The sequence below is a fragment of the Coturnix japonica genome, chromosome 2 (genome assembly GCF_001577835.2).
Source record: "Coturnix japonica isolate 7356 chromosome 2, Coturnix japonica 2.1, whole genome shotgun sequence".
NCBI lineage: Eukaryota > Metazoa > Chordata > Aves > Galliformes > Phasianidae > Coturnix > Coturnix japonica.
The window spans coordinates 6,426,068-6,452,317 of record NC_029517.1 but is presented as its reverse complement, the minus strand read 5'-3'; the positions used below and the strand labels follow the sequence as shown (position 1 = coordinate 6,452,317).

Genomic DNA, 26,250 nt, shown 5'->3' with positions numbered 1-26,250 from the left:
TGCTTAGGTTGAAAGGAAAGTGGGAAGTGGCAGAGTTGCTGTCCCCTCTTTTGCTCCCACAGCAAAACCCTCTTCTTTGACCTCTGGATTTGCCAGCGATATTCCCTTCCTCTTATGGGAAGCACATCTTGCATAAGCCAGATCTTGACCATTCCCATCCATTGAGTTGACATGAACAGCTCACACACTTGATTATACTTCAGCAAGGAGACTTAATGGGCTAAGATGTTTCTTACACTATCCTTACTTAAAGTTTTAGTTGCTAAAAAAACATCATCTTTGAAATATTCAATCTCTTCCTTCTTAAAATCAAACCACAACCAAGTAGATCATATGTACTATATTCTGAAGTGTAGCTACCCCCCTCCCTCCCAATGATTTCAACAACTGTCTGATCAAAAATTTCCTTACATCCAAATGGTTTCATCTGCTACTTTTTATTTGCATCTTCAAAGTCGGGGATGAAAAGTCTTAACATTTAGATGAAAAGGGAACCTTATCTCACAGGGAGAAAACACAAACAAATGCTCTGTCTCCTTTCCGATGGAACTTGAAAGGAAGAATCATTTTGATCTTCAGAACTGAGATCCTGACATTTAATTAAAAAAAAGAAAGAGATGAACGCACAATGCTCTTCAGAGAAGTTCTAGCTTCTGTGTCATAGCAACATGCATCACAACAGAGGTAACTTTCCACTTGGCCCTCTCTTAAGTTTTGTTTCTGCCACAAACTGACTACTCACTAACACAAATACAGACAGTAATTTCCACTAAGTTTCATCTTGAGCTGCATTAACGGTGGCTTTATGACTATTTAAAATTGGTGGCAGCTTAACTGAGAAAGAAAAAAAACACCCAAAACCACAAAGGAGTAAGAAAAACAACTTAGAAGAAATAATGTATTTTTAATTTTAAGGAAAACTAGGACACAAAGGACTAATCAAAGAAAACCACAAAAAGGCACTTAAGCACCAGGCAGAAAAACAATGAAGATTAAATGTCTGAATTAAAAGGTCTCACAGAAAGCACAGAAAGAAAGGAAAACATTCTGCTGGAATCAGGAAGGATCAGTTTAGTTCCAAACACACTCTGCTTGTGCTTTTAATTTGTAAGATTCAAGATTTCACATAATCAGATTTGTCTAGTCATGCACACACATATTGTGCACGTATGTGTATACACAGCTCATGGAAAAATTGTACTAAGGGAACATTGAACTGCGTTGTCAAATACTTCAAAAGCTCGGTGAAAAACAACCATCCAAATGGTCCTCATCCACCAAAAGTCCTGATCAGGCAGCTCTGGGCTGTGATTCATTTGCCCTGAAATAAATAATCACAGCTATTTAAAGGTCTTCCCGATTCCAGCTCTCTTCCCTATGACAGACTACGGACAGCAGAAGCAAAGTTGTGGCGTCGTAAGGTTCCCACTGGAAACTGCATCCCACGTTTCTGTAGCCCTGCTACAGTGAAAGTGACCCCATGCAGAAGGGCCGAGTGGGCCGCGAGATGCAGAAATATCTTGAATAACCAACTCCCTGCAATAGGATCCGCCAGAACCAGTCTGCCAGAGACATTATTGAAAGCAGGAGGATTACTCTGAGTCATAGGGGACCGGATGATTTCATTAGGGACTCTGGAACCTGCCTGTGCACAAGCTATCTCAGGATGCAGCTCATCCCCTATGAGCATGTACTGTGGTATCTGTCCACCTCTTGGGGGAGGACACAGCCCAGTGCTCCTGAGTCACAGCTCTGTGCTGGAAGCCCTCTGCTCTGCTTGCAATTCCATGGTTAATTTGCTGTTCACCTGTGCAAAACCTGGAGCCCAGAGTCCTCTACACCACCACAGTTATGTGATCAGACATTGTCATACAGTGTGCGCACTGGCAAAGCATGGCAAGCAGGATGATGCTAAAAAGAAAGCAAACAACGAAAAAGCACGGAGATAGAATGGTAAACGGCAATAAATTATCATTATATTAATAACTGTGGCTTCCTTACAGCAAAAGGTGAGATTTGAGCACAAAGCAACTTGCCTAATGAGACACGTTTAAAGAAGTGAAGTAATTCAGAAATGCACATGTAAAATTCAGGTCTTTAAACAAGGATCTCAGATGTAAGAAAATCATTTCCCTAGCTCCTGCAAACAGATAGAAATCTGTTCCCAAGATAGAAATCAAGGCATTTCAAAACCAACAGTGTTCTCAAGTGCCTCATAGTTGTATATTTAATTCAGTATTCAGAGTTCTGCAAGGAGGTTTCATTCCTAACTAGTGACATTTCCATCAAAATAAAGTGTGTTAACTTAAGATATTTTCCTGGCAAATAACTGTTTTACTGACATCTCTAAAGCACACAGATAAAAATGACACTTTGTTTTCCCACCTTGTATAAACAAAAAGCATCCCCACATTTCAGCAATGTTACTGTAGGTCAAACCCAAACCCTTCCTGCCTTTAAAACTAGACATAAAAGATTTCTTTTTGGACAAGACATATCATGGCACTGGCAAAGAAGCAATTCAGCCATACATCTCTTGGATATATATTTGTTAAATGTCTGTCAGGGAATTCAATGCTTATGAGCAGTTATTTCATGTTCCATTCTTCTGTTTTGAATAAGCGATTTATGTTTGCTTAAACCCTGAACTTGTCATTTAAATAACAGCAAATTTGCTGCACAAAGAACTAAGTGTATTTCTGGCTAATTTGGCAAGAGCAGCTGCTTAGCAGAAAATTATTAACAGAAATTCAATTTTCCAATAGTTTAAGTACAGTTTTTATTATTTAAAAATATGAGATTATCCTTTAATTAACTTTTAAAGGAATGTTAGAAGGGATAGCTTATCTTTTCATATCTCTCAAGGAAGCTCCAAATTATTATCTGTTCTTAAAATGACCACAGTTATTAGCACAGTTAAATGGTATTTATTAACACAAGTTTAACATCCCTCTGACTTTTTTGTAATAGCAACTTTCAGGCACCACAGAAGCAACATTTTAACACCTATTACTATTGTTAACCAAGATAAACACTTCCAACTCCTGAATTTCCACTCGCCTCAGGCTTATGCCATCTATATATCTGCTGTCTGTTGTCATCTAAAACCCAACACAAACCAAACCAGAACAGAAAGTCTCTTTGCTGTGACAAAATACATCAATACAGCAGCCCCTGAGGATATACTTGATCGCTCATTTTGATCTAATGTTTGTGCTGGGGGAAGCACATAATTTTGTCAAGATAAGTGACAGTAGGGCTGCTGGAGACTGAGGGGCATTATTTACTGTGGAATTAGTACGCTGACTTGGTATGCACACTTTCTTATATCATTATTTGTTCTAGTAGCATCTCAGAGTGAATTCTGCAGAAATCAGCACTGGACAGCAAGTGAACCTGACACATAAAAGAGTGAAGTTTTCTGGCATCATGGAGATTACTCTAAAACTTAATCCTCAACAACTATAAGGAAACATAACAAAATGACCTAAAAAAGAAAAACACAACCAACAACAACAAAAAAACATCCAACAACTAAACAAACATGCAAGTCAGTTTGCCAGAGTAGAAAAAGGTAAGTGCTGGAAAAGCTGGTTTTCTGGGCATTTTGAGAATAATTCAATAAGGAGATGAAGGCTCTCTCTCTGGGACAAGAAAACATTGATACTCAAGCACTGGGAATAAAAGGCAAGATGGCTTACAGGATTCAAGTTTTTGGGAAGAAAACAGAGTAGAGCTGGAAGAAAAGGCTGTTCAGGTGAAGAGGTGGATCCAGGGTGAGCAGCAAAGAAAGAAAAGTGAAAGTACCAAGAAAAGGCATGGACACAGCGACACACCAAGGGGGCTGAGAGAGAAAGGAGAGGATGGCCACTGGAGTCAAAGAATAAGAGAAGGAATGGACCACAGCTGGCAGAGATGCAAAGCACCAACACGTCTGGAAAAAAGAGATATGGGCTGCAGTGCTACAAGGTTAATTGGAGCCATACAATGAGAGGATTTTCAGAAGGATCAGCCTCTCCAGAGGATGCTTCCAGCACCTGGTGGATAAACATTTGCTCTGTGGTCTTACTACAGGACTAGACTAAATTGAATTAAACCAAGAACACTAAGTCGAATACCAGCAAGTTCTTCCCGGTGGTGTGAGCACGACTGTTCCCAGAGGAAACGGGTGAAAGTCCTAATGCTGAGGACATTTTATAAATAGCCTGTACTAGAAAATGTGCTGCAAGGAATTATCCTGCCAGTTGGCAAAAGGATAAACCATATGACTGAACAGGTCTCTCGCATCCCTAGTTTTTTATGATTTTGCAAGTTATGCAGGAGAGAGAAAAGGAAGAAAAAAAAGATACAGAAGGGAGCGCTCAGGAACAATGGATAGGTCTTGCTAGCAGCAGACTTGCACAAGTAAAAGGTTAAGATGCATGCGTTTGAACAGCTGTACAGTACGGTGAGGTCCTGGCCCATCACTAGACCTAATATTGCAACACACGTAAAGAGTAATTTGCACTGAAGATTCTCTTTCTTTTTTTAATTAAAATTCTGTCTGTTGAAGCTTTGCCTGAGAAAAATTAGGATGAGATCCCAATTCCATGTCTTCAAGACAAGCCAGGAAGTTAAGCACTAAAGTTAGAGATAAATACATTTTTCTCTGGGTGCCAAGGGCTGTTGGCAACCAGGCAAGACTTAGCTAGTGTTGCTGGTCACCCTACACATTCTTCTCTGCTTCGCAACATGCCAGTATTTGATGTTTGAATCAGATATGCCATGACAACTACCAGCTTGCTTGATTAATACTGTCTCTCAAAGAGGCTATCAGTAAGAAAAGGAAATAAATTCAGTGTTAGAAAGGCAAAGAAGGCTGTTGAAAGCCTATCAAAATAGCAACCATTTTGCACAAGTATCCCCCGGCACTTCAGTCAGCTAATTCATATGGACTCTATCTTGAGGCAAGAGATAATCCTCAGCAACACATGTGAGGGAAATACACAAGGTTCCTGTTCCACCTTATGTTCATGAACTGCATCCTTAATTGCCCACGTTAAGAGGAGCTGACAACATTCCTCTCTAATTCAGCACTACAAAAAAGAGTAGCAGGAAGATACAGAATTTCTTTACCCTGGGGTATTCTGTGTTTTCACTTGAACATTCCAAATTGTAGAGAAACAGAAGAGATTTAACTACTCAGCATTTCAAATACATGCCAGTGACTTCTAAAGGAACAGACAAGACAAAAAGGTTTCATTTAAGGACCTCTTCTTTATAATATAGAGATTTCCTTTAAGCAGAACCGTGACTCTTCGGACTACCTGTCACTAAATTGACTGCTTTCTGCCTGGTTAGAAAAGAACAAAAACATAGACTGAATAAAAGCCCCTGGGGATGTAATGACACAATTTCAGGTTTTAGACTCTTAGAGCTAAAGGAAAGAACTCAGAGAGAAATATGAATACACAGAGAAGTAAGCATATGGAGGGAGACAGACACCTCAGAAAGGCTAGATACCACTAGGGTAACAAAATACTTCTCCAATCCCATGTTTACATCCTGGCCCATCAAGCATAAAATTTCTTCCTCTAGTTTGACACAAGTTCAGAGGCTGAAATATTCTCCACATACAGCACTGTACAAACTAAGGAGTGCTGAAAACCCCATTCTGTGAGCATGTTAGTTGTATCTAGGAATAAATTCTGGACTGCACACCTTGAAATCTTTAGTTAAATTTAGTCCAGTTTCTATCACCCTTCAGAACTGCAGATGGGGAAAAGCCTGTCTTCTCAAGGCAGTTTTCAATGTGCAGAACTGCCACCATAGGTACTTCAGGATATATACGAACTGAACAGGAAAGCGACTAATGATCCTGAGTCATCTGAAGCTAAGTGGTCTGTAAGCAGGGACATTATGGAATGCTCTTCTGGATCTGCTGTTTAGCGCCCCTCAAAATCACCTTAAAAATAAATATTCCCTTTTCAAATTTCACTTTAATTTGCATTGGTAGATGTTTGTGATACTTCACTATTTGTATGTGCTTTCCTACCCATTTGTCTTCATAATCTGATCAGGATAAAAACCTTACTAGTTCATTTATGTTTTTGTAAATGAAAATATTCCAGTCATCCAATTCATCTGTCTTAGTGAAGACACAAAGCCTAAAACAACTGAGGCTCTCTTAAAGGTTTAGTAATTCTTTATGTCAACTGCCATTAGGTAACAGCAAATATACAGGATTACCTATGGCTGTCCAAACACTGTATTCGGTTTTCAAGAGGTGGGAGGCGCAATGACAAGAGCGGAATGCTAACAGGACATGAATAAATTACATTCTTGCTGATTCAAGAGAGGTTTATGAGCACAGTTGTGTAGTACCAACAGACAAGACAGTACCCAAAGAGAGATTTTCATTATAGATACCTTTTGAAATGTACATTAATTTAACTCCTTACCGCAGTCTTCCAAAGTATGTCAAACAGACACTGAGGTCAGCTTTGCAAAGGTATTTAGTGACACAAGATACTGGAATACACTGGAATTACTGAAGTCATATAAATGATGGCATAATCAATACAAGACACTGCTTTGGACAATTCCACTGGACATTCTCACTCATCTTCATATATTTTCTGCATGTACCTAAATTTAGGGGCATTTAATTGTTAGTTGTTAGTAAAGCCAGGGTAGATCTTATTGGCTTGCTAAATAATGTTAAAAACAAGTAAACAGCATGCGTGTTTTATTACTTGCTAATTTGGACCTGGATCAATACGTACATTTATTTGCGTGTGCCAGGGAATCATAAAAGCATGCCAAGTGCACCAAATTAAAGCAGGTGTGAAAACTCGCATCAGAGGTGTTCAGTAATTTCACTGCAATGACAAAAGCAATTCAGTGCTCCGCTAATCGAGAAAATACAGGCTGCTTCATAACGATATGAGCGTAACTGTAGCAAAGGCAATCCTGCAAAACTGCAACTGATATTTTCAGAAGTCTGAAAGAAGTCTGATTTGCTTCTCCATTTGAATAAAAATCTAATGCTCTTCAAGTTATGCAAGAAAAAAAGCAGTATTCAGAGCCTCTTGTTCCTTTCCACAAAGCAGACAAGCAGCAACGAGGCAGCTAAAAATGTCACATCAGAGCTCCATAAAACAACCTTTGTGCCCATCATGATTTCTGCAGCGATGACATCAACAAGCTTCAGAAACACAGACAGCACTGCATTTTATAAGTGCACCAGAACTGAAAGCAACTGTTGAACAATAACAACAAAACAATGAAGATGCTGTGACTTAAGGCAGCAACAATTTCTGTTGGAAGTCCACTTGTTTCGCCTACAGGAGCCCCATCAGCAACTTGCAGACAGAAACAGCAGCATCATTCACTTGCAACTTAAGGTTCTTGATAATTATAGAATCATTAAGGTCGGATGAGTCCAACCATCATGAAATTCTGGGGATAATAAACTCCTTGAAAATATCCTTTACTGAGAAAAGAGAGTTTCCATCCAAAGGAACAAATTCTTATATTGGTATTGCTTGGTATTTTTGGAAGTGGGTGACGCCTTGAAACAATTAGTATGGCCTACTTGTGTCATCTGCTCACATACAAGTCCTACAGAACAGAGCACAAGCAGCAGCAGCACATGATGACAAAGGCAGGCAACAACTTGTCAGAAGTGGAAACATTTGGTGAAAAACAGAGATGATGTATCCAGAAAGTGGGACAGAGACCCCAAAGAGGGACAAAACTGTTTGGGCTAGAACGTGTGCAACATCATATTGCACTTATGAAAATTTAAGTGAGCTGGGATTTTACTGTCAAAGGCATCTTCCTCACCTTGAAAAACTCAGTGCTTTCTTTGTATTAAAAATGAAAGAAAATACACACAAGGAGCTGAAATCTTTGCAATTTTCTGGTCTTTTATTCCCAAAATAGTGTTACTTTTAGAACACGCATCGAGACCTATTTCTAAATAAACAACCAACAATTTCATCTTTGGCCTGCTTTTCCCAGGACGCTGTAGAGAAGCAATGCTTTTTCTGTAATGCCTCTAAGGTTTACTGTCTATGGCCAAGAATCATCCTTGTGGCTTACTCGACTGGGAATCTTGCTTGAATCTCCATCTCCCCTTAGAATCATAGAGTCATTAAGGTTGGAAAGATCAATAAGTCAACCAACCGCTCCAGACCACATCTCTCAGTCTAACTATCGTTTTCTTGAACCCCTACAGGGACAGTGACCCCGCCACCTCCCTGGGCAGCCTGTTCCAAATGCATTACCACTCCTGCTGACAATAAACCTTTTGCAATACGCAACCATGCTGCCACAAGCACATTGTGACAGGCAAATCCCTAGCCAGGCCACCTAATTTAACTGGTGTTAGAAGCCACATGTTGTTCTACCTTACAAGGCTCACATGTGCCCCCAAATGTTATAAAGTAGGTTTGTGGGTCAGTTGCAATGCAGGCTGCCAATACATCCCAGCTCAGAGCTGCAGCCACAGTGAGAGAGGTCTGATGGCACTTCACTTATTTTAGGAGCAGCCTAAGGCAAGTTTACAAAGCAATTTCTCACAGGCTCTTATACATTACTGGTAGTGCGTTTATATGTATTAACAAAAAAAGAAAAAAGATATCTTTACAATGTGACTTCTAAGCTGACAGTGGGCCTTTAAGATGAGAGCACAACCATTATTTCAAATATGCTTCATCACACATTATTTGTGTCTATTATCTACTTTAGATTAGAAACAGACATCATTTCTTTATCATATCCCTTTGGAGACTCACTGCTCTCAGACCCTGCCCTCTGCTGACTTGTTTCTCATGTGAACACAGTGCAGTCTGTTACATGCATGACAGCTTAGATGGTACACTTTAAATGAGGTGAGACTTCTATGGGAAGGAGAGGCCAGAAAGAAAAAGAATGAGGTGAGGAAAGAACAGAGCATCACAGACTAGTGATCTCTATTTCCAACATTAAATATCTCAGAGAGAGGGTAAAAAGAAATAACAATTTTATTTAAAATTTAGATTAAATTTTTCTTCAAAATAGGATGAGAATTCATTGGGATCAATGCAATGTTAAAAAGCCTGGGTCACTTTCAACTCCCTAAAAGCAAAACTGCTTTGTTTACAGTGGTTGTCAAGCCTGCTCTCTGAGCTGGATGCAGAAAACACACCAGTCCTGCTGGAAACTGCAGTGGTAAATAAGGAGCTGTGCCATCCTGCTAAGCCACAGAATTAGCAGAGACTGCACAAAGCAGCTCTGGAGCAGAGGGAGCACTCCCACTGCCACCTGTCTGTGCCCTCTGCCCTGCACACACCATTACAAGGGACATGAGAGCAAGCATCTTGATATCTGTTTTCACTTAAGGCCCTTAAAGTGGAGACAACATCCATTAGGACCCACAGTAAACTTCTGAAATAAAACTCCTTGTTGATGTTTTACCTTTGAGGACCAGCAGAGTTAAGTGATTTGCTCATGCAAGTCCATACCAGGGGCACAAGAGTGCATAGACTTCATGCTACGACCATTTATTGTAGGAGGTAATGGCTCTCTTTTCTATAAGCACTAAGAAATCTCAGCAGAATTAAGAGGAGCATCAGGAGAGAGTCGATGCTTGCTAACTGTGGAAGCAATAGGCCTCAGACCTGCACCATTCATCTGGTACAGCACTATGCCTGCTTAAAATAGGTAGCTAATGGGAAAAAAAAACAAACAACCAAACAAGCTGAAATAACAGAAATTCCCAGTAAAGCCAGGAAAACTTGTCTGGGAGAGAGCACATCTCCTAAGTCATTACAATAGATGTCACTGTTGGTGAGGGACGCTGAAGCAATTTGTGTGGTTCGTAATGCTGATGCCTCTTAGGGCATATACAACTGCAGTCCTGAGAAAAAGCCCTATAGCAGCTGGTTTCTCTTTCTGTAAGGCACTCAGCATTATTTATTCCAGCACAACTGACAGAAAAGCTGGAGTTACTGCAAGTATGGCGAATGCTTTATGCTCTACACAAAATCATCTGGCAATCCAAGGAAAACTTTCCTAAGCCTCCTATGCAGTTTCTAATGTTAATGTTAATTGGATTTGGCAGAAGTTTTACCTGAAGAAGGAGTGCAGGCTCTGATCATATCACACCAGGTCAGCCCAAAACATTAAAATGAATCATAACCCAGAAATAAAGCATTAGGAAAAGAACTGTAAATACAGATCAGCATCGCCACTTGAGGGTGCTGCAGTAGTTCTTAAATATTAACTCAAAGATGTGCTACCGGGCAGGTACCGCACACTGAGCTACAGAACAATCACTCACTTAATTACTTCCATGCAGGCACTCAGAAAATGCAGAGCTAAATCCACACAAAATACAGGGGTGGAACAGAAGATCTCACTCTAAAATAAAAGTTTAAACCCTAAAACTTTCCTGGCTGAACTAAAGTGATAAAATAAAGTGATAAATTCTCCTCAAAAAGAGTTGAAAAAAAAAAGAAATTAAGCAGAACAAAAGAACCTTTGATGACACAAGCACACACTTTTCTAACTTCAAAAAATTCATTACAAATAGAAATTCTCAGCTCTGTACACCCATTTTCCTTTAATGCAGCAGAAGAGAACGTTTTTCCAATGCATACCGATTGATTTTGCTATAAACTATTACAGGATTATAGGCTTTTTGAATAGTCTTCACTACAGGAAACATACAGAACTAGTCTCTGTGGGAAATATATTGAATAGTCAGTAAAACACAAAGCGATACCAAAATACAATAGATAATGACTCAAAAAAAAGCCACAGCAATCTAAACGGAGAGTCTGAGTCAAACATTACAGAGGAGTCTCCTATTTTTTATTACCGTCCTTTTATCATAAGAGTCATTTGCTCATGAGAATTTACAAACATGGGGGGAAAAAAAGGAGAGATAATAATGAAGTTGAAAGAGACTTATGAAATCCGTCTATTTGTGAAATATGTGAAAGCACAGAGTCTGCACATAAAATGTGCTTGGCTTGGAACGCACATCCCTTCATCTGAGTCTTATTAGATACCATAGAGAGCTGGTTGGGAAGTATTTGATGATACCCTTGGAAAATGCTGAACCATTGAAGTTAAAACTGCTGATGGAAAAAGGGCTGATTCAAAACAATATTCCCAGTTCAAAAACATTCACGGAGGGGGATTTATTACTTAGGGCTAGAAGATATAAACGCAGAATTTCAAACGGAATGTAACACTGAAATGATTCTGAAATGCCGATGAAGGATGACAAAATAAAGAAGCTAAAATAAATAACAAAAAAACTGTTTTGCTTGTCACAAACTGATTTTATTCTATGACTTGCAGACATCCCAAAGATGGATTACCTATCCCAACTGCAGCATCAAAGTTCTTGAAGTCTTGAAACCTGCGTCCCCATTCAGCTCTAATCTCTCTGCTGGGTACCAGCTAGGATGTGTTCAGATGAAAGGAAAATGATGATGGCAACCTGCATCTTGGTCTAGAAATCAAAGGGTTGCAATCAGCAAAAAGAGCAAGGATGACCTGATGCGGGAGTGAAGATAATCTACGAACAGGAGAGTACTAAGAATAGCAATACAGAATGAGAGGTACAGTCTCAGTCTTCTTCTATGTATTCTCCCTTGGGTTACTGTTCAACAAGGCAATACCCTCTGCCTCCTTGATCCAGAGCATGCCTCTCCCAGGGCTGTACCCAAATAGATAAGGAATGGTCTTCATTTTAAGAGGATTGCTCTACCCTCAATGAGCATCTTTACCCATTGCATCCACCTCCTGACTTGCTTTCACAGAAAAGGAAAACAAAGCAATAAAATGCGAGAGAATGCATCATGGAGAGGTATGCAAGAGCCAGAAATTCATTCTGCAAATGATATGCTTCACTACACACTTCTTTGGCCTTAGCCTGCTAATGCACTGGAGTCATTTGGCCCCTGTATCATAGCAGTCAGCATTAGGAAAATAAAAAGTTAAAAAAAAAATAGGGAGAGAGATTGAGAAAAATATACTGCAGAATCTTTACAGGGACAGCAGCAAACCATAAACCTATGTAGCAAAACATTCTTTTACTAGGACATCTAAAATTAGAGCCAATATGTCAATATTCCTCTTTTTTATTGTGTTAGAAATAGGCAGACAGTCTTGACTTTATATGTGTTTTTTTGTATAGCCTATTCATTCCTACTATGCATTGTTCAACTAGTTATTTTTAAGTTTCTGTTACTTTGCAGACTGTGCCCTGATTATTCCTCTGAGAAAGGTAACCTTTTAAATATCTCTATGAATGCCCTTACCCATAATTAACATTAGCACAAGACTCACCTACTTGCCTATAACAAGGTCATAAACGTCAGATAAACTTCTCCAACACACACACACACACACACACATCTTTTTTTTCTCATTTTTTTTTCCTTCCAAGTTAGAGAACTGCTGTGAGGACTTTTGTAAAGGTAAAAATAGCAGAAGGTAGAATACCATCTTGGCCTCATTTAAAGCAAGAGTTGATCTTGCATTGGCTTATACAGAGCTCCAGCCTGGCCTACACACATAGAAAGAATCAGCAACGAGATCGCAGGAAAGTGATTTGGCTGTGGGTTGTGCAGACAGGAACTCCTGATTACAGACTCTCATCTCCACAATGAGTAAAATCATGCTATCAGCCAAGTGATGTATTTTGGCTCCAATAAACTTAAATCTGACCGGGATTAAATTTTGGGCAAGCTGCTTTGATTCTGTTTAAGTTTAAGGAACAAAATGCATTCACGTTAATCTCCACCTACCCCAGAGGGGGATGTGAAGATTAATGGTAGGAAGGCACCCAGATGCCAAGGACAGACATTTGTCCCAGTTACATCTACACGTGAAAAATGATCAGTCTTTCGCATTGCAGAAGATGGTCTCAGTTACTTCAATACACACACTCAAGATAAAGAGTTGTGAAATCAAAGACCAGAACAGTTGAAACTATTAACAACGAACAAGTGACATAAACATATTTCAGTGGGAAAAGGTCAGCACTAGAAGTGTGAGAAATTCTTTTACATTAGAATAACTAATATCATTTTCTCATAAGTCACGCGTTTCCATAACTCTATTCTTTCTTTCAGTCATCTTATTTAGTGAGGATTTATGTCATGTTGGAAATAGCACTACAGAAAAGGAATATTTATTATGTCTGTCATTGCAGGATCTTTTCTGTTAGATAAGTGTTAGAAGCACTTAATTTTTTTCAATAAATAATCTTATTATTTATTGCACACTCAAATCTTATATTTCATTCAGTTCCATTATACTGTAACTTGCTGGGTAACGTTTCTAATTTTCCTTCTGTAAATAACTGGTAGCACAGCAGATGCCTGGAAGCACTCATGACAAATAATAAATGCCTGTCACATATTAAACCATTCTGGTTTTCTATGCACAAATTCAAACCTTCACGCTGAAATATTCCATTCCAAAGAGAACGCGATTGCTTTGAGTCAGTGTACACAGGAGAGACTGACAGCAGTGTCAACACTGAACTACGGCCTCCTGCAAAACACCACAAACTTCTCCACAGAAGGACAGCGAATGCCCCAAAGCACCTGCACTCCCACAGGCTGGTTCTGAGCAGAGCATTTTCTGCATTGATCTATCACACTTTTACTCTGTTTCTGTGCAGCTCATATAATAAGGTGACAATGAAGTGATTGTGTTATTTCTGCTCCATATTCTCCCTCTGCGGCTTCACTAGAAGAGCAGGAATACAGCTCCTGTTGAGCTAATTAGCAGAGGCAATTAGTAAGAGATTGTTAATGTTTCACCAAAACAGAAATAGGAAAAGATAAAAAATGCCTCCCTTAAGATCTAAACCAGAAGAATAATTAACAGCTGGAGGGAAGGGGAAGCAAGAAGCTAGAACTGCAGCAAGCTACCCAGTTTTTGGTAAGAAAACGTGTGTTTAAACACAATGCTCTTTACTCAACCATGTGTACTACACTGGCAAAGTCCTTCTCTGCTCAATACTTTCCTGTCTCTAGGTTTACTGGAGAGTTGAGAAAGCATGGAATGATTTGCATCCATTTCTTAAAATCAACGTACCAAATAAGTGAGATGCTTTGTGCCTTTGCTCATTGCTGCAGACAAGTTGTGCAAGAAAGGGTAATTTATAAAGATCAGAATAGAAATAGTGCATATACTGTGACTATTTATTTATTTAGATTTAAAATGATTAACAAATTTGCCTCCCTGTGGCTCTCAGTGCCCTAACATCATTAAACACTCAATACAATTTCGACAGCTTTCAAGTGATCAGCTTCACAGAAACCCAGTCAGCCAGCCACTTGCTTCAGCGCAAGAGGAAGGAAAACTCAGGTTCTTTAAGTACGGGCTTTCTCAGATCTGTGATTAGAAAGAGAATGTAGACTCTTGGAGAAGAGACTGCCAATTGACTTAGCTTTTAGTTGGCGCACAGGTCAGGTTTTCTGCTCATCTCAGCTCAATGTTTCAAGCGCGACCCTTGTACTGAATCAACTCCAGGCACATAGGTCATAACTGGCATCCTCTGTAACATCCAGTGAAGCTCCTGGGCTGGCCATGCCAAGCCAAATGCTTGAAATCTCTGCGTCTCCATAGCTAGCCTGGGACAGGATAACAAATACCTGCCCACACATATCCAGGTATCAACAAGACAAGTGAAACATCAACACTGTGCAAAGAGGATTAGATATAATTCCTCCCTTCCAAAACACAGGTAACACCTCTGTCTGCTTCCTCACTGGCATGGCATGGCTGGAATTTAAGCACAGACAGAATACAAGGCTTCTGAACTCTTGTTTGTGGCAGTCTAAAGCTGGAATTCAGGCTTGATCCAAAACTCACTAATAACAAAGGCAATCTTTGCACAATTCTAAAAGATAGTACAAATCCAGGTGGTGAAAGAAGAAGGGCATTCTTGCAATACTGGAAAACTCACCCCAGGTAGGTACTGGCTACAGGAGTGGAACATTTATGAGACATTATGTTCATTTCTGAAATTATTTACACCAGAAACGTGATTTCTCAAATATATTTGTACAGAATGAACAAGCACACCATGCTGCTTAAATGAGCAGTTGCTTGATATCTCAGTAAGCTTTCCTATTTAGACAATAGAGGAGTATTTCACATTCCCGATGCACTCTGAATTCTACCTATTTCACACACATGTCTGCCATGACTGGACCAAGTGGGTATAACAGATATTTCCAAGCTCCACCAGTCATTTCATTAGTGCAGTAAAATATATGGCGTATTATAGCTATAAAATACACTTTAATCTTTCAGAAACCTGCTTCTTGCTGATGACCTATAAAAGAGAGGCTCAGAATACTATTTCATTGCTCAGCTTCCCCGCCCAACCTTATATATGCAAGCTGAGAAATGAGGCTGAATGAACTGACCATCTGCAGTAGGCAAATTTCTTCCATTTGAAGAGCAAATATGCACATAAAAAGCAATTGCCTATAATACATGCCAAAAGGGCAGAAGGATCCCCAAGTCTGGTGGCCTTCTCATATATCAATGAATTAAACATGTTCAGTGCCACAATCTTGTATTAAGGAGCACTGTTCTTTCCTATCTGGAATTGCACTACTTTCCTTTTAGCAAAGCAATGCAGAAAACTGATGTACTAAGAGGGCTGCATGGAAGCAATGTTGATGGAAGCAATGCAGCCAGTAGAGTTGTGCTAACATCAGCAGGATAACTGGTAAGCAAGGACGGTGTCTATTTCCTGAAATATCTCAACATCTTGTCAAATACCTGAGCACAAGTAGGGAAATATCAACAGAGGTGGTGTTAGAAGTATAAAAGAAAAATGGAATTTATTATTTATTTCAGCACCATTGGAGTAGAAACCTCCAGCAATGATCAGAGTCTTGGTGTGCAAGACAACACACAAATATGCAATGGAAGCCAAACTTGGCTCTGAAGAGCTTACAGCCTTCAGAAAGTAAGAAAAGAACTAACAAGAATCCAGCAAAATCAGTCATAGAACTATGAGTAAAATTCCTTCCTGATACCACTATGCCCTCTGCCTAGTTGATCACATTACCTGCTAATCAAAGGAATTTGCCATTTTGGACACAATGCACTTTCCATAGGATCCCTGCAAGCAAAGCTGTGAGAAGCCCCAAGCAGAAAGCAATCAGAATCACATCTCCAGAAACCAGAGTGATCAGTTTATTCTGCTGTGACGCTCCATGAATCTACAGTAGGTTATTGCTCCTTAGTCCTTTACTTCTCTTTTACTGTCTTTCTGCTTTTTTTTTTTTTTTTTTCCCCTAAGTAGGTCACCTCATCAACTGAAGTATGAAGCTATAAGACTATGAAAACATAAAGGAGATTTATTTCCCTCTGTGTGCGTGATCTTCTTCACTGAAAGAAGTATGGCATTGACTACAAGGCTCATCATCGACTTCCAAGAACAGACAAATGCCTTTGTTATGTTTCTGTGGCATATCTCAAACACAGGCAGAATGAAACCCATGATAGAGACAAAATAACTCTTGCCATTAAGTTGTCCACTAAAACATCTAAATGCAATCAGAAGGTTGTGAAAACTAAGACACTAATTTCATTTGAGAATTTCAATTTACTAGTTTTAACATAAGTTTATTAGTGTTTATTCTTTCTCCCTGTCTCAGATTTCTCCTTGCTCTTAGATACACATTGATATTAAATGTATGGTTTACAAGCATCACAACAAGGAGCCCCTCTCTAACTTCCTAAAGGCTCTTAGTCACAACAATTTTTCACATATGGTGCCTGATTACATTATGAGAAGTTGTTCCAGAGGAAAAAAATTCACAACAAGTGAAAATGACAGAAATTGGAACCCTGTGCATGCACAGCATTTCAAGTACAGGAAAAGCTTATGGCTATTTTATCAAGAGATAGATGCTGATTCTACACAGCACACACACTCACATATGCAGATAAACATCGAGTGCTCAACAGTTACAACCTTCAGTCACAAGTGGCCATTTAAATAATGTACTGTAATACCAGTGTTTCAATGTTATACAATATGCTTCTAACCACAGACTATATGGACTACAAAATATAAATCTATAGACTTAAGGAATTAATTCTATAATTCCATACTCCTGATTTCTCTGAAAATAGTCTCTTCCTAGTAAGTAAGAAATAAAATGCTGCAAAATAGGAAGATGTCCTTCGAAAGTCGAAGAGGAAATAAAGACATTAAGAATCTGAAACTTTTAACATGTTGCTAATTCCATTTTTCACTAACATTAAAAGCCTACCAGCTCCCTCAACAAAAGAATCCAAATTTTTTGACCCAACATCTTCCCTATGAATTAACCATGAGACCATGGACGCCAGCATCAACAGAAATACCAGCCATATCTTCATCTATGGACTCTCTTGCATGGGTACATTTCTCAACCAAATCCAGTCCTGCTTTCAGGGCACTGTTTATCACTGCTTCTTGCTTTTGACAAAATAGAGAACAAAACATTCAAAGCAAGAAAGCTCCTGTGATAACAGATCAATAATATCTGCAAGATGAATTGGGTATCTAGCTAAATTAATATCTGACTCTAAGGAAATAGAGTACTGTGGGGTCTGTTGACATGGAGCTTTGATCAGACCCTCAAGAACATTTAAGCTGTTAAAAGACATTTGTTATTGATGCCACATAACACAAATACAAAGATGTCATTATCTGACCTGTTAATTTGGTGGTTTACAACCACTAATGAGCGATTTTTCTACACTCTGAAAAACATGGAAGAAAAACAGCATTTACATTAGAGTACCTGATAGCACAGTACTGATACCAGAAATCCTTATTCATGTTCAGCAGTTGCAACATGCATTTCACCTACCCAGGTAACCTATAAGCATGATCACTAAGTAAGAACACATTGAACAACTACTAAACTTTGATAAGGCTTCATTTGACCTACAAGAGGAGTGAGCTTAATAGTGCTCCATCCATTAGCATTGCAGGCCAAGGCCGCTCAATAAAGGCTTTACGATGAAAGAATAACAACTGCAGCAGGCATAATTTTTAGTGTTCTTTTAGAGAATGACTAAATCAATATCAAGCACCAGCCTCAGAGTTTCCAGATAGCAACACGGTTAAGTCTTCCTTCTTCATATAACTTCACTAACAGCATGCAATAAAACATTCAAGCAGGCACAGAGGTCCTGCATTTCAATGCAACACTAAAGATTTTCCACTTCCAAATCGTCCTCTACTGTGCAAACAGGTTGGATAGGTTACTGTAAAGCATTCTACTGAAATACAGATTTCCTTCTGCATAATTCAACATTTCTTTTGCAATATTTAGATGAATGCACAATTATAAAGCTCAGTACACCACAAGTGCCCATTTTCAACACATATCTTCATTGATTTCTGCAGTGTCACACACACAAAAGCAATGACAGAAGGATCTCAAGCCAACAGTTTGCATCGGATTCTTCCTATAAACCAACTACATAGTCCACTTTTAATTCAGTACTTTCCTAGTACTTGACCTGCAGGGATTAGAGCTTTCTTTCACACCTCCAAGAACCTACAGTGTACATTTATAGCTAAGATCTAGTTAAAGAGGCACCTTTTATAATTAACAGCCATTTCAGATTAGGAGATACTCAAGTACCTATGTCATTACCTATGTCATACAGAGAAGAGCTCTTTGTAAGCTTCCGTATGTACACTCATCATAGGTCATCACAGACCTCAGCAGGCAGCTGGGGTGACCAGTCCAAATGTAAGGTGCCTACCCTGCAAATGTTTACATCCAATGAGAGCAATTCTGAACTGCCCTATGTCTGTCAGGGTCCTCAGTGGAAATCAATACTGTCCTATGACACAAAAATACTGTGAAGATATTTAAGACTGTTTCATGTGGCTATTATAGCAATGTGGCCACAGATGGACAAGGCAATGATGAGAGAGAGTAGCTCTGAATAATCAGACATTTGGACACCTTAAGATAAATGAATGGAGACTTATAGCTTTAAGAAACAACAGAAGAGACACCATGGTGTTCAAATAAAGGGAATGCTTTGAGTCTCACCTAAACTGAATCTAATCAGATCACTGTCCAACATTGATTTAGCACAGTTTCATATATGCCAGCATTAAAGTGAACCCAGTATGGTTTCTTAACTGCACACATTAGCACTCCAGTAGTATGCATGAAAACACCACAAAGTCACCACAAACACACATGAATGTGAATAACTAATTCATCTTAAATGTCTGCAAATCCTCATGTTACAAAGATATCTGGTCTCCATCCCATATCTGACTTGAGAGCATGATCGCTTTTGATTTTCTCCCATTAACTCACTCCTGAAACTGCTAGGCACAGACCAATTGACCTGAGGGCTGTGAAAACTGCAAGGATCCTTAAAAAACACTTAGAACTTTACGTAAGTGTGAAATCACTTGTTGGGGAATGCAAAAGGAAAGCAAACAGAGGCAGTCCCGGCCATAAAGTTGATGGAAAGGACAGGGTAAGACCACAGTTAGCATTTTTTTCCCCACAGGAAGAACATTGTTTTCTAGTTTAATCCTCTTTCAGTGTATTAAGCTAATATGAAGAAAGCAACGAAGAGTGTCTATATCCGAAAGCAGGTGCACACATAGACAAGCATTAAGGTAAACCACCCACTGGCAGGCCACTGAAAAAATAGTGTTTGACAATGTCTGCTACACTCAGAATCAAGCAAGTGGAGAAACCAAAATGAAATCTACAGTGACAGATAGATGCGGATACTTTCAGATGTGGATGTGTCCCCACACATCACACCTTGATGAAAGAAGAGAGCTGTGAATCTTAGGCTACAGCTGAAGAACACACATCCTATGGGGTCACAGAGCATGAAAGAAATCATGCATACTTGAAAGGCAAGATGCACAAGCTGGGGGGTGGGAGGGTGGAGATGGGAGTGAGAGGAGGAAGGCAGATGTGTGATTTTATACTCGGTTTGTGAGATTTGTCAAAACACAAACCAATGCTCAGCCAGCTGGTTTGTATTTTTATTGCATTTCCTACAGGCAGAAAACAGTGTCTGCTCACAAACTTCATTCATATTCTCCCTGTGTAAATGTTGTTTTTCAGCACAGCTATGATGGGTTTAATTTCACCTTGATTTCTTTAGAGGGTAAAGCATTACTGAAAAACTAAAAGAAAAAAAAATACATTTCTTCTGCTTTGCCTCCAGCCTGCAAATGACAGCAACATTCTCTCTGGTAATGCTGCAGTGATTTTTATCACTAGCACTTGTATCTCCAGGATATTAATACATATTTGGAAAATTCTGTAGCATCCCCTTATTTATAAAATTTAACTGGCTGTAACTGCAAAGAGATGAATACTCCTCTATCAGGAGTTGGCTAGTGTAGTTTACATAAATGGACCTCTAAGACTCAGCTTGGAAAGTGATGCATGCATTGCAGACTGAACAGATCTATGCTTGCTATGCAATCAGCATCTACTTCATTATGACAGGAGCTCAGTTTTACTCCCACATTCCAATGCAAAGTAAACAAATGTATGCATCATCTACAACATCCTTCTCTCTGGATCATCACAGATCACAGTTGTGCCCCATTTTGGAATTAGCTGATACACACTGTCATATATTAGAACTCAGACAGACCTTTAACTGGAGAAATAATAAAATGAAGTAAGGATCAGAATTTAATTTTGGTGAGAATAAAAAAATACGCCAAACTGAGTTAGGGAACTTTAACATAGATTGAAGCTCTGCAGGATAAGGATTTGATATTAAACTGACCTTAAATCAAATATGAGACATCATCAAGCTCTTGTCAAGCACAAAGACTGGGACCATTGGAAAAAGAAAAAAAAAAGAAGAATTTACAGTATACTTCCAGTAAGACTTTTTCTTGCTCTTTATAACTTCCTGAAGGGAGGCTGTAGTGAGCTGGGGGTTGGCCTCTTCTCTCGTATCATTAGTGATAGGACCAGAGGGAATGGTTTCAAGCTTCAGCAGGGGAGATTCAGGCTGGACATTAGGACATTAGGACACCCACTTCTCAGAAGGGGTGGCCAGGCACTGGAATGGGCTGCCCAGGGATGTGGTGGAGTCACCAACCCTGGGGGTGTTCAAGGAACGACTGGATGTTGTGTTGAGGGACATGGTTTAGTGGGAGCTATTGGTAATAGGTGAACAGTTGGACTGGATGATCTTTAGGTCTTTTCCAACCTTGACGATTCCATGATTCTAAATTGCAAAAAAAAAACCCTCACCAAAATGGCTCTGGATCATTAAGATCTTTCTGAGTAGTAATACTTCCTAATGTCCAGCTTGAAACTCCCCTGCCGTAGCTTGAAACCATTCCCTCTGGTCCTATTTACTATTGTCCTCCAGCTTTCCTTTATGCCTATAAATAGTCCATTTCATGGAATTGGCATGAATGTACTTGTTTAAGACATTGCTTGTTTCCACAAGCACAGAAAGGCAGATGAACCCCTGCAGAACCTCGTAGCTGGGGCTAGATTGATCTGTAACTCAATCCCACAATTCTTATATACAGGTAATGTGAAAAACTCTTCAGCCAACTGCTGAATGCAGGGGACTGTTTAAAAATAACAGAAGTGACTGAGTAGATTTATCTTGTAATCAAATGTTCACAGAATGAGACAATGTTCCTCAAAAGGCTGTATTTACCACTTGTTGTGATTGCATCCTCTGGTGAGTTGCACTAGTGAGTTCATAGACATAGCAGCAAAAGGTAACAAACATCAACATTCTGAGGATGTTTTTCACCTCTACAGACAAAAACCTTAATGATGTTCAGTACTCCACAGATGGGATGAGATCTGATGAAATGCTCACTGCAGTATTATCCTACCAAATATTCTAACAACCTGCAAGATAAACTAAACTGAAAATGCCTCAAAATTACATTCTACTAAGATTAAATACAATGATAAAATACATGAGATCTCCATCTCCTTCATCAGCACCCAAGTGGGCACTTCTGTCACACAAACTTCCTTTTGAAAGACATAAAAGTTTTTCACCTTCTAGACATTAAATTAGGATGCTGAATACTGACCAGAAAAATCATAAATGAAAACTGGTGTCTGTACATCTGTACATTTCAGAGTACTCCCTCCTGAAGAAGCCAAATCAAGGGCCAAACCTATTCAATATCATGACTACCAAAGACAGCATTGCTGGGAATGCCTCTCCTTGAGCACCTCCCAGAGTAAAACAGTCCTGGTATCCATAAAGTTATCTCTGAATGCATTTGTAAGTTATTTTCTTCATTTGTCCTTTAAAGACCGAACTCAAAAAGAGTGAAGACTAATTCATAATCAAACGCAATCTAATTTAGGCCCCTGCAAATAGACTGTTTAACCATGAAAGATAACCGGTACTAGCAAACTGTGGAGAACATCTAACTGTGTCATTATTAATTATTCTTTGGGGAGTTGCTGAACTCTTCCATGAAACAGAGGAAACCCACATCCTCCCTGTCAACATGAACACATTTAGTAGGAGAGTTTTCCAGGTGGAAAGGAGTTTTGGTAGTTTCATTCCTTTAACTGTAAAGGAACTCTACCTGCCAATCTACACTTCTAATGCCCTACTAATAAAGAAGTCATTATTGAGACATTTATTTTAAACAAACTGACCAACAAACAAACAAGAAGGAGCCTGGGACAGAAGTAAGACCATAAAACCTAGCAGCTGGAAACCAATCTCAGCTCCAGAGCTGGGGCTAACTGAGGATGCCAGAGACACTTGCATGGATCATCAATCAAGATATATGCTGGAAAGGAAATGCTCATCCTCTCCTCCCTATGAAAGAATTCCTGCTGTTCCTCACCTCCAGCACTGCTGATGAAAGGCCATTTCAAGAGAACTGTTCCCCTGATTGTGCAGACTGTCAACAACTGAGAAGATATCTAATCAGCAAGACACAAGAGAAATATCAAGGATCATACGGCCTCAAATTTATAGCAGTTCTCCAGGTCAGGTGTCAAATCCTCTGGCAATTATCAGAATAAATTGGTTTGTTAATCACTTTGGAGGAACAAGTACTTAATTAATGGGGAGGTGTTGTGCACGCATGACTAAAGATATTCACATAATCACATAGCTAAAATGACCTGGTTTTGAATGACAGATCCTACACAAAACAGCCTGCAGGAAGAACACTGTAGACACATGGCCATCAGGTAAATCTGTTTAAGTATGCAAGAACTATATGTTGCCTTAAGCAGCGTAAATGGATCTGTGTGTACAGCTAAACCACAGCTTTGAAATAATTTCAAAGTAATAGTTGCAAGAAGCTGTTCAGAAAAGAATGTCTAAAAAAAAAAAGTGACGAGACAGTTTTGGTGGCATCCGTCAGAAATTCATACCCCTTTTAGTGCATCTACTGAATTCATACCCCTTCTAGTGCATTAGAAAACTGAAGAACTGGAATTTGGAGAGAAGAACTATGGGTATATCAACCAATTAACTAAAATTGCCCACTGGTCAGGCATGTGAACCATCACTCTACCGTTTGTTTTAGGTAGGTTCAACATCTAATCATGTTACTTAAATTCTGTCCTGAACCTTGGATCAGAGTATGCTCAGATCTTTCCAACCAGCAGACTTGAAGCGTGTCCCTATTTTAGAGCAAAGCATTATGATCAGTAGAGCTTCTTAACTGCGTACTGCTCTCAAATAGCGCAGAAGCTCTGCTTGCTTCCCTATAGACTCATGCAATAAGGCAGCTCTGATTAGATTATCATAATTATCAATTTTAGGCCACAAAGTCTATGATTATTTCCATAGTCTGAAATAGCACATTATCAGAAATAATTTTGTAAACTCATGTTGACATTACAGAAACTTGGATTACTGTTCGATCAATACTTTGAGCATTAAAATAATTCCTAGGAGTCCTTGTGTTTATCTACTGCATCAGTCACAGACTGTAGTATTTGCAAACTGAGTGAAAGTATCAAGTCTATTTGATCAGTCAGAAGAGTCTCCTATGAATTTCTGATAGGTTTCTCTGAACTTAGATAGCAGCAGCACTTAATAATCTTACTGCATTTTTTAATGAGCCCAAGGAAAATCCTCTAGGATGCATCCACAGGACAAACATTCCTTAGCCTATGTAGGAGTAGATATTTCAAAAGCTTTTCAAAGAATTACAAAGTCGTTTAGAAATGACTTTCTTTATGACATGCATTTAATTTCATTATGATAGCAGCTTTACCTTAACACATTCCTGCTCTGAGTTAATTCAACTATTTTCATCTCTATGTCTGTTTTAAGGTTAAAGATCCTAACTGTAGACATTCATAGAATCACAGAATCACAAGGTTGGAAAGGACTTACAAGATCATCTAGTCCAACCGTCCTCCCTTTACCATACCTACAGAAAACCACTAAACCATATCTCCTTGCTTCCTATCCAGACGCTTCTTGAACACTGACAGGGATGGCAATTCCACCACCTCCCTGGGCAGCTATTCCAGTGCCTGACCGCTCTCTGAGAGAAAAAATTCCTTCTTATGTCCAATCTAAACCTCTTCTGACACAACTTGTGGTCATCTCCTCAGGTCCTGTTTGTTGCCTGGCAGAAGAGGCCAAGCCCCTCCTCATCACAGCCTCCTTTCAGGAAGTTGTAAAGTGCAATGAGGTCTCCCCTGAGCCTCCTCGTCTCCAGGCTAAACAATCCCAGCTCCCTGAGCCATTATTCCTCACAAGACTTGTGCTCCAGACCCCTCATCTATAAGGATTCTTACCTTAGATATTTTCCTCGGACAATTGCCACACATTCACCTGAGTGTCTCGCCCAGAAATACGTAAATCAAGACATGTAAGATTAACACAGAATTAGTGTAGTATCTATCTTCTCAACTACATTGAGCACACGAGTAGAAAATGCCTCATTAGATTGCCTATCAGCCACTATGATTAATTCCCTCACTGATGTTGACATTGGAGAAAAACACTGTGCAATACAATTACCACATTTCAAATGGTTCATCACACGCTTATCTTTCAACCCTAAAGTTTAAAGAGGTTTGTTTGTTGGGTTTTTTTTTTGACTTTCCAAAGAAAAGAACAAAACAGAAAAATGGGCACATCAAGGTTCATCTTCTGCAGCACACTGGTCCTTCCAAGGACCTGGAAAGGAGAAAATGCAACTTTAAGAAGTCTGGAGGACACATCGATTGTGATGAGTTGTAGAAGTTCATCATATGACTTACTTTGAACAGATAAGGAAAATCCCCATTGCTAGGCATAATGTTAGGGACATTTTGACTCTGTATCTCTTGCTTCTTTATTTCTTTACTACATATTAGTTCTTTTATTGTTAAATCTCTTCATAAAGTAGATTCTAAGCAATCTGACATCTACATGAACCCACTATGAATCCTACTACGGGGTTAAGGAGTGGACTACTTTCACAGGAGGCCACTTGCTATTATCCTCCACAGCAAATTATAATACATTATATGTACCCTATTTTTAGAGAAGTATAAACTAGATGCATTCTAATGCAAATCCGCTTTTTTATACAAGCTGTTAAATAGACCTTGTTTGTTGTTGTTTTTAAATGCTTGTTGCAAGAAAACTGCACAAGTGTTACCTTCTAAATATTAATGAGCGGAGGGAAGAAGAATTCCAAAACATTGCAATTCCCTTCTCAGATCTCTGTTCAGTAATACAGTAAATTCAGCTGGCAGGCCCACAGAACCTGAACAAATCTCCTATCTAAACTGCATAAAGCATTGCACCAACTGTAACTCACTCTTGTGGTCTGACTTCAGTACAGAAGTACAGACAATTTAAGGCTATACCAGCAAGCTCGCAGTGAGATCAGGTCCAGACTGTCTTCCACAGCAACAGTGAAAGCCTGCATGTGTGCTAGGGATGCTAACAGAAATGTGGGCATGTGCCAAAACCCAAATTAGATCCAGTTTGTCTTTCTGGATGATCTGGTAGTCTACAGATGAGTGCAAATTATTTTGGAGCCATAGCTACTTTCTCCAGGGAACACAGACAGGTCTGTTTGTTCCCACAGATCCGTACCACCCTCAAGCTGTAATATAATTTGAAAAGCTTGAACAGAAAGAGAACAGGACAAGAGGACGTCTGGACTACAATACAACATAAAAGAAAAAAAAGAAAGATAGCTTTGTTTACAGTGTTTCTCAACAATTTTAGGCAATTCTAACAGTAGCTCAGTAA

The 26,250-nt window shown here is 39.3% G+C and overlaps 1 protein-coding gene across 2 annotated transcripts in view; it reads right to left on the bottom strand.

The window, feature by feature from the left end:
• Nucleotides 1-26,250, bottom strand: part of DPP6 (dipeptidyl peptidase like 6) — a 445,939-nt gene that overhangs the window by 334,527 nt on the left and 85,162 nt on the right. The window lies entirely within an intron of this gene.